The 9,556-nt window shown below is 46.1% G+C and overlaps 1 protein-coding gene across 1 annotated transcript in view; it reads right to left on the bottom strand.

Moving 5' to 3' along the window:
* ABCA1 (ATP binding cassette subfamily A member 1) overlaps positions 1 to 9,173 on the bottom strand; it is a gene marked incomplete at its 3' end in the record, with an annotated part of 123,298 nt that extends 114,125 nt beyond the window's left edge. The window contains exon 1 of the mRNA XM_015414570.1: positions 9,119 to 9,173. The remainder of the gene's footprint in view (positions 1 to 9,118) is intronic.
* Positions 9,174 to 9,556: the final 383 nt, after the last annotated feature.

Here is a 9,556-nt window from a genome sequence, read left to right on the forward strand (position 1 = left end):
TGACACTGTCTAACCATCTCATCCTTTGCCGTCCCCGTCTTCTTTGACCTTCAATCTTTCCCAGCATCAGGGTCTTCTCCAGTGAGTGCTCCCTTCTCATTTGGTGGCCAAAGTATTTGAGCTTCAGTTTCATTATCTGGCCTTCCAGGGAACAGTCAGGGTTGATTTCTTTGAGGATTGACTGATTTGTTCTTCTTGCAGTCCAAGGGACTCTCAAGAGTCTTCTCCAGCACCATAGTTCAAAAGAATCTATTCTTCGGCGCTCGGCCTTCCTTATAGTCCAACTCTCACAGCCATACATGACTACTGGGAATACCATTGCTTTGACCATGCGGACTTTTGTTGGCAGGGTGATGTCTCTACTTTTTATCATGCTGTTTAGGTTCGCCATCGCTTTCCTCCCAAGGAGCAGGCGTCTTTTAATTTCATGGCTGCAGTCACAGTCTGCGGTGATCTGGGATCCCAGGAACGTGAAGTCTGTCACTACTTCCACAGCTTCCCCTTCTATTTGCCAAGGAGTGATGGGGCCGGATGCCATGATCTTAGTTTTTTTGATGTTGAGCTTCAAGCCCACTTTTGCGCTCTCCTCTTTTACTCTGAGCAAGAGGCTCTTTAGATCCTTTTCACTTTCAGCCATTAGAGTGGTATCATCTGCATATCTGAGGTTGTTGATCTTTTCCCCAGCAATCTTAATTCCCGCTTGTGATTCATCCAGGCCAGCATTTCGCATGATGTACTCTGCATATATATTAAATAAGCAAGGTGACAGTATACATCCTTGTCGTACTCCTTTTCCTATGCTGAACCAATCAGTTGTTCCGTATCCGGTTCTAACTGTCGCTTCTTGGCCCTTATACAGGTTTCTCAAGAGACATGTGAGGTGGTCTGGTACTCCCATCTCTTTAAGGACCTGCCATAGTTTGTTGTGATCCACACAGTCAAAAGCTTTAGCATAGTCAATGAAGCAGAAGTAGATATTTTTCTGGTACTCTCTTGCTTTCTCCATAATCCAGCGAATGTTGGCAATTTGATCTCTAGTTCCTCTACCTCTTCGAAACCCAGCTTGTACGTCTGGCAGTTCTCTATCCACGTACTGTTGAAGCCTAGCTTGTAGGATCTTGAGCATGACCTTGCTAGCGTGTGATATGAGTGCAATTGTGCGATAGTTTGAACATTCCTTGACATTGCCCTTCTTTGGGATTGGAATGTATACTGACCAATCCTGTGGCCACTGTTGCGTTTTCCAAATTTGCTGGCAAATTGAGTGCAGCACTTTAACAACATCATCTTTTAAGACTTTGAATAGCTCAGCTGGAATACCATCACCTCCACTAGCTTTGTTGTTAGTAATGCTTTCTAAGGCCCATTTAACTTCACATTCCAGGATGTCTGGCTTTATGTCAGTGATTATACCTTCTTGGTTGTCAAGGTCATTGAGGTCTTTCTTGTATAGTTCTTCTGTGTATTCTTGCCATCTTTTCCTAATCTCTTCTGCTTCTGTTAGGTCCCTACCGTTTTTGTCCTTTATCATGGCCAGCTGTGATGCTTAATCTGTTCTTGCATTTTCCACACTTCTAAGTGTAAAACCAGCTTTAGACATAACACAGATCTTTCCTGTTTTTTCTAACCCCCATTAACAATATTCACAACTCCAGTGTCCACAACACTGAAAGGTATTGTATTAAGCCAAGGTTATCAAAGAATGTTGAGTTGACTCGTCTTCTTTCTTTCTTTCTTTCTTTCTTTCTTTCTAACTAATGGAACATTTAATGTCAATGTCTTTCTGAGATACCAAGAGAAGGGCTAAATAACTTAATAGCATAATAAACAAAAGCTTCTCCTCATTGCTCAAAGCAAAAGTGTTCTCTTAATATCATCAAAGAGTCAACATAGCTTCAAAAATGAAGGTGCCTGCCCTTAACTTGCAATACTACCAATGATTTCAGCCACTTCCTTAGTTTGGTTATACTTTGGCACTTGGTTAAAAATTTTCTCCACCAATCAATCAACAAAAATTTTAGCTGAGGAATTTACTAATGCGACCAGTTAAAGGAATGAAAGCATCCAGGCCAACACATCATCTATGTCCTTTTGGTATCTTAAATCATATTTCTACAGCATCTATTCACTCACCTGTTATCAGACGAAACCGGACTTGATTTTACTCTGAACTCTAAGGGCAAATGCTCAAAACATAAAATTTATTTTCCCCAAAATGACGTACCTTTAAACTTGAACTCCTAACATCTACAAAACTACTCTTCTTTTCTCACCAAATGCACTAACAGTTCCCTAATGGAGTTAGCATCATGCGAAGAAAATGTTCCTTTATTAGATTAACCTATTTCCAAGCAGCACTAGAGGGGATAAAAAATGTCTGGTTCGGTATAGTTCTTAACATTAACGAAACCATAGAAAGTGTCTGGCATTGACTCTGACACTTTTACAAAGTGTTTTACCTCCAAAAAATGCCAAGTACAGAACTTCTTAAAAGGAATCAATGAACTATCAAAACGTATGTAAAGCTGATGGGACCGAAGAGTAGCATCCATTTGCCTTCTTTAGTTGCCCCAAAGTGTTGTACTGTTTTCGGGAGGGGGGGGGACTCCACATCAACAGTTTTCAATCCCACTCTTGTCTTATCTTTTTTGTCACAGCTCTTGAGGCAGAATCACATGCTTCCAACTAATGACCAGTGCTAAAAAGTGCAAAGGTTGCAGATTATTTCCCCTTTGTGAATCATACATTTGACAAAAAAAGGATTTTAAAAACCCCAAGAAGTTGTATCATCACAGCTACAGTGGTTCCCCTTGTGTTTGCACTAATGATAACTGGAAGAGACGAAGAAAAGCCTTGCGTAGGACTAGACTGGAAGGTCCTAAGAGAAGGAAAGGAAATCAAGCCCAAATTGGAAAACTACCACTACTTTTGATGATCTGCCCTTTTATTCCCTTTGTTTTCTTGCCACACGCTGGTAAACTTGCCAGGTCTAGCATTGCCAGGGTGCAATTTTAAAAGCCCAACGAACCTTTAAATGTCTAATGGTCTTGTTTATTTTTCAGCCAGTCTTCTTTGTCCCATGGAGGAGGAGGAAGGAGGAGGAGGAGGTTGGATTTATACCCCACCCTTCACTATCCGAAGGAGTCTCAGAGCAGTTTATCATCTTTTTTCCCTTCCCCTCCCCTCCCCACAACAGACACCCTGTGAGGTAGGTGGGGCTGAGAGAGCTCTCTCAAGAACTGCACTTGCGAGAACAGCTCTGAAAGAACTTATGACTGACCCAAGGTCACACCAGCAGCTGCATGTGAAGAAGTGGGGAATCAAACCCGGTTCTCCCAGCGCTCCTAACCACTACACCAAACTGGAACTCCATGAAACCCTGAGAACCAGGCATGTTCCGCAAGCAAACCTAACCATTACATCCAATCCATTCCCTAGTTGCTCCAAGCTGTAACAAAGAGACTTAGCAATAAGTGAAGCTCTTAGCACCTTTTAAGTTTCAAAATACACCTTATTTAAACAGGGTTGTTGTTTTTTTTACACAAAACAGTGTTTGCACTCTGCTCACACCCAGTTTCATGTCGTTGTGGCTGGTCTTAAGCAAGGGTACTACACAGATTGTGTACCAGGTGCTAAACAAAGGATTCTAGTTATTTTCTGAGACACTACAGATTATTTTGCCTCATGCACTTCTAATATTGCAGGCTCTTCACTGGAGGTAAACTTGTTTTTTTTCTTAGGGCAAAACTAGCTAAGATGACGATCACAGACCTCCATTATTTTTAAAAACCAAGTTTCACACCCATGTGGAGCCCTAGAGGGTATGCGTGCTGGTGGAGACTTAACTTTTCATTCCCTCAAATATTTCTGTATTCTGTGCATAAAATGCCAAGTGCAGGCTCATGCACACTCACATTGTTTTGAGGCCACACAAGGAAGGGAGAAGGTGTTTAATCTTTCAACCTCCATTCAGCTTTCCTATTTAAAAAAAAGCTCTCTACTCTTCCATTAGCATTTTCAAGGCAAGGGAAGGGTCCAGAATGAGCACACATTGTTCACCTTTAAAACATTAATAACAAAGCAGACAGCCCAGCTTCAAATATCAAAACCAAGTGGCGACTCAGCCACTCCTTCCTTTCCATGCATGGCCCAGAGGCAAATTGAGGCATTATGAGCAAGTCTGCAATTTTGAGTTTTATGGATGGATGGAACAGGAGATCAAAGAGATCTCACACACACCACAGTTACTACCCTTTGAACGAACAAAAGAAGGGCCTTTTTGTTCTAATTGATGAGGAATTCCTCTCCCCTAAAGATAGCGCTTTTCCTCAACAGGAAAAAGCTGTCATTTGTCTGTATATTTAGGAGACAAAAAATGTGACTTATAAACAAGACAGAGGAGTTTTCTTCTGATGAAGAGTGTGTAATAGCTGTATACACAAAACCTGTTAGGCAAGAGAAGATAGCCTGACTGCTTCAAATCACTGTGTATTCATTTATTAAGCATTTTTTTCCTCCCGCCCTTCCTCAAAGGAGCACGGGGCAGTGTACTTCATTCTCCTGTCCTCCAGTTTAGCCTCTGTGCTAGGCTAGGGCGAGAGTGTGTGACTAGCCCAAGGTCACCCAGCAAGCTCGCATTCCAAATCCTAGCCTGACCATGTAAACCACACTGGCTGTTGCTCAGCACCTTTTCCTTTTCAGTTGTTTGTCTGTATAGGTGTTGGGGGCGGGGGGGTGCCATTCTTTTTTTGCCTCCTCCATAGAGAAAGAGCACAGGAACCGGCTCTTCTGTATTTGCCACTTGAGGTTTTCTTGTAAATATTTTAAAAGCAAGTACATATAAACAGCCTGGCTGCTACAAGGAATACGTTAACAGGTCGAAACGGACCCCGGTGCCAACCTAGACTGACACAAAGTAAATTGGAAAGAGAAAAATCCTTCCAGGCTTTTTCTAAAGGGAAAAAAAATAACTTTGACTGATGGAGAATTATCCAAAGGCCTAAAGGAGGGAGCCCACTGATGAATTAAAACTCACTGTTAAATTCCAAGGCTTTCTACATGTGCCCCTTATAAGAAGGTTCATATTTCTAAATGACTAGGAGGAGGGGGATGTTAAGGGTGAACGAGGGTATAAATCAAGATTGTGGGCCTTAGAAGGCAGGTGCAGAAGGCTGAGAGAGAAGCAGCCAGTCTTTGTACGTGCATGTGTTCAATCTCCCATCAACACAATAGACTCCAGTGGATAAGAGCGAAAAAGAGGGCAGTTACATCTGTCACATCCACAATACAGCAGCACAGGGCAGAGGCACTCCTAAAGCGTAAATCTGTCATGGGAGTCACACAATCCCACAATGCTCCATATGTCTTGAGAAGACACTCTAAACGGATATACGGGAATTCTACTCCGATGCAACGTATGCCGTATGAGCAATTCGTGAACACTTGCACTGAATTCCGAAGGGTCATTAAAAATAAAAGTTTGTGAGGAAGCTACGGTGCTTATTGCAAAGTTCCAAAGTTTTATTGGAGAGCTTTTACTACAGCCGATAGGAAACTGATTTGAAAAATAAGGAAGCTCTGCGAAGCCATGGTAATATAAGGTTATAAATGCAGTTATGAACTCAATAGGCCGAAAGGTCCTGATTAACTTTATTACATTTATTACCTTGCAAGGATTGAGTAGCCTTTAATAAACAGCAGTACTCCTTGGGATCGTGGATAGGTTCTTAACCGCTCCCGACAGAGACGCTGACGTTAAGATCCATTTGTCTTTTCCTCCCTCCAAAATGGGGAAGTATACGTTTTGTGCAAGGGCCCGATCCTAGTGATCCACAGACACAAACAGCTCCACGGATTATTCTTTGTAATTATTTGGTAGACTGTTGAACGGGCACCAGACAACATGTATCCCAGGAGGCAATTTCACTGCTCAGGGCTGCTTCAGACAACACAAGGCCCCTGGGGCCACAGACAAGGACCTTTCAGGGTATCTTGTAGAAGGGAGCTTTGACTCTCCAATCTTGTTGGTCAATATAATGTTCCTGGACTTGAATTTCACTCTTCTATTGCCCACCAACATGGCTACCCAGCTGAAATTGTCCACAAAGACCTTGTACCACATGTGTGCTGGGAGACCCGTGGAGAATGGATCCTGTGTCCCTCTGGCACACTGAAGCAGTTCATGAAAATGAGGAGGAGGGCTGAACCCCCTTCTCCACATTCATTGTGACTCGACTATGACCCCCCCCATGCGCTTGGGAGACACAGAACTCTCAGCACATACGGAACACGAAGTCCTTGATTGTGTGAATTAACTGTGTGAATTAAGCTTGTGTGTGTGTGTGATTGTCAGGACAGTGTGAAATCTGAGAGCACACGCTCAAGGAGCCTATTCTACAGATCCTCTCCTCTGCCTGGAATAAGGCCAGAGGAGGTATTCTGATACCGTTAAAAGTATATGAATAGCCATTGTTGGGGGGGGGGCACCACCAACTTTGGGGATTTTCTTAAATTAGTCCATTACTATGCTTACAGGGACTACAGAAGTAGATATGAAAAATTAGATTGACTTTCACCGAGATATTACAATAGAAATTGACTCTTAAGGACCCAGGCAGTGATGTATTCCCATTAGGGAACATTTCCCCAAGACGCCTGCTTTGGCCAGCTTCTTCTCCCCCCCCCCATACCTGTCAGAAGTCCTGCTTCATACAACAAGAGGTGGGTGGGTGAGGGGGTTATGGAGAAACTTGGTGGGAGGCCCATATACTCCAGCCTTCCTCTGGTGGCAGTGGAGGTTATAGGGCATTCATGTCAATCACACGAGGCACCAGTTCCCATGACGTTCCCCTTTACCCATTCCCATAACATCTACTGAGTGGTGGTGGACTGTGCAGTCAAGTCGTAGGTGACTTATGGTGACCCTGTAGGGCAGAGGTGTCAAACTCATTTGTTATGAGGGCCACATCTGACATAAATATAACTTTGTCAGGCCGGGTCATGTCTGCCATAAAATGTAATGCCCGGTACCGGAGAGATAAACTTTATAAATGACACAGGCAAACCTAATTAACAATATTATTTTTACTCAAAATACAAACAAAAGTAATAAATTCCTAGGACTGAAAGCAACTGATGTACTGGGGAATCCACCAAAGCCCCAATAAATGTATTCGATCATATGCAAGACTAGGTTTTCCCCAAGGGATTCCATACCTACTCTCTAGCCATTTCCTTTCAGTTCTTGACTGCTTTGACCACACACTTCACTGTATGCACCCTCCTGCCTTCACTCTCTTGCACCAGTTGCTCGGGGGCTGGATAAGAGCCCTGGATGGGCTGTTCCCAGGCCATATATTTGACACCCTGCTGGGTTTTTAAGGCAAGAGGCGTTCAGAGGCCCTTGCCTGCCTCTGCACAGCAACCCTGGACCTCCTTGGTGGTCTCCCATCCAAATACTAAGGCCGAACCTGCTTAGCTTCCAAGATCTGACAAGATCTGGCTAGCCTGGGCCATCCAGGTGAGGGCCATAACACCTCTCTGCCTCCATTCAACTTCCTTGGCTGTGGCTTGGGAGGTCCTGAAAACGTGCAGTGTAACTTCTGCTCTTCACACACACACAAGAGTCCCATGGGGACAAGGTTCCTCTTCACTCAAGAAGCTCCTCAGGTTGCTGTCTTTCCCCTACCTAACCCCTGTGAGGATCACATGGGATATATATGTTGTCCTTAAAGGAAGGGCAGACATCAAGGCGACGAAGAACAACTGCCTGGGCCCCCATGAGCTGCATCGCGGGAGGGTCCCCATTAGCAGCAGTGTCCATAAATGCAGCCCTCCTGCAGAGGGTCCCAAAGGCCTGTTTATGCCTCCTCCAGCTGGCTGCTTAAAAAACATAGGATGTCCCTGAGCCAGTGAGAGAGGACAGGCTGTTCTGAAGGCAGCTCTGGAAAAGTGCACTGCAACCCCCCCTGCTCCCTGGGGTTTTCTTTTTATGTGTTCGCAAAGCCATCCTCCCAGTTCCTGCTCATCCCTGAATCACTGGGGAAAAAACGGTGGTGGGGGCGAAGAAACAGTGCATTTCACAATGTAGCCTTCAGCCAAACATCAGCCAATTGCATTATTCTTATCCCTTGTGTTACTGTTATTCGCAAGAAAAAGAAAAATCTGAGAGTTGAATTATTTCTTGCAGGGCTTTTCTCCTGAAACTTGAGGTGCATTTCCCCAAACCAGAGGGATTTTTGCACCGTTCCCTGCTCCCTCCCACCCACCCCCTTGCCGGGCTGACGGGCTTGCCTTAAGCCGTCGTACACAGCCGGGGTTACTCTCGGTCATTGCGCGGGACTAGCTCGAGCTGTTTTGTCTGGTGTTTTCTCCACGCACAGCCCGTTCGCGGACACAACCCGGGAGGCGTCTTCGAAGCCAGAGACAAACAGCCTCCGCTCTGCCGGAGCTGGGCAGCCTTACAATGTGGGTAAAACAATGCGCAGAGCTGGTGGGATGTTCGGGGGAGAAAGAAAGAAAGAAAGAAAGAAAGAAAGAAAGAAAGAAAGAAAGAAAGAAAGAAAGAAAGAAAGAAAGAAAGAAAGAAAGAAAGAGCTCGGTCCCCACACGGTTCTTTGCCTAACGCCGCACACACGGCATCCCATCTCCCCTTCCTTTCTCCTTTGTCCTTCCCAAAGGAGCAAGAAGACTTCCCCTCCCGTCCTCCGCTTCCTTTCCATGAAAAACATAAACGCCAAGTCCCCCCAGCCTCCTCCCCGGGCGGTTGAGCATCCAGGTAGGGTTCCTGGGAGAGGAGAAAATGCACTCTGCACATCCTCAGAGGATCGCTATTGTTCCCTTACTCCCACCCACCCACACGTCCGGAGGGAACGAATCCCACCACAGCCCAGGAGCTGAGCCCAGTTGGACGCCACTCCAGCCCTTGTCCCGTAGCATCCTAGTCCGAATCATACGAGGTCCCCAAACTTTCAGCCGGCTCTGCCGGGAAAGGGAAAGTCTCCGGCCAGCGTCCTCCGCTTTCCCAGCGCACAGCGTTCGTGCATTCGGCGGCCCCTTCTCCCCCGACTCCACCAGCCCAGGGCCCCCAAGCCCCCCCCCCCCGGTCTGCGCCTTTTACCTGCTCGCCAGTTTGTCCGGAGTGTCCCTTGGCGTCCACTTGGAGGAGGAATTCAATGAAGCGTCCCGGAGGACAAAGCCGCCTAGTCCTCTTTTGGCACTGGGGCCGGGCGGGGTCAGGGTGGCGTGGGGGGCAGATGTCAAGAGCCGCCTTCGCTCCCGGCTGGTCCCCCCTCGATGTGACTCGAGAATGCCAAGCCGTTTTGAACCCGGCGCTCCTTATATAGATTCCGCCGGCGCTGTACAGGGGAGGTTATTATCGGTCAAACCCGGCTTGCCGCAGCTCTGTTTATGTAGTTCAGTCACTCACGGCCAGCACGTGGAGGCCCAGCCCGCCTCTTAAAAGGGCGACGCCGCCTGGCCTCCTCCACAGAGCCGGAAAGGAGGCTCCGGATCGTCTCACGGAAAGCGGCTGGAAGCTGAACAGCAGCCTGGCGGA

The sequence above is a fragment of the Gekko japonicus genome, unplaced genomic scaffold, assembly GCF_001447785.1.
Source record: "Gekko japonicus isolate JY-2015 unplaced genomic scaffold, Gekko_japonicus_V1.1 scaffold656, whole genome shotgun sequence".
Taxonomy (NCBI): Eukaryota; Metazoa; Chordata; class Lepidosauria; order Squamata; family Gekkonidae; genus Gekko; species Gekko japonicus.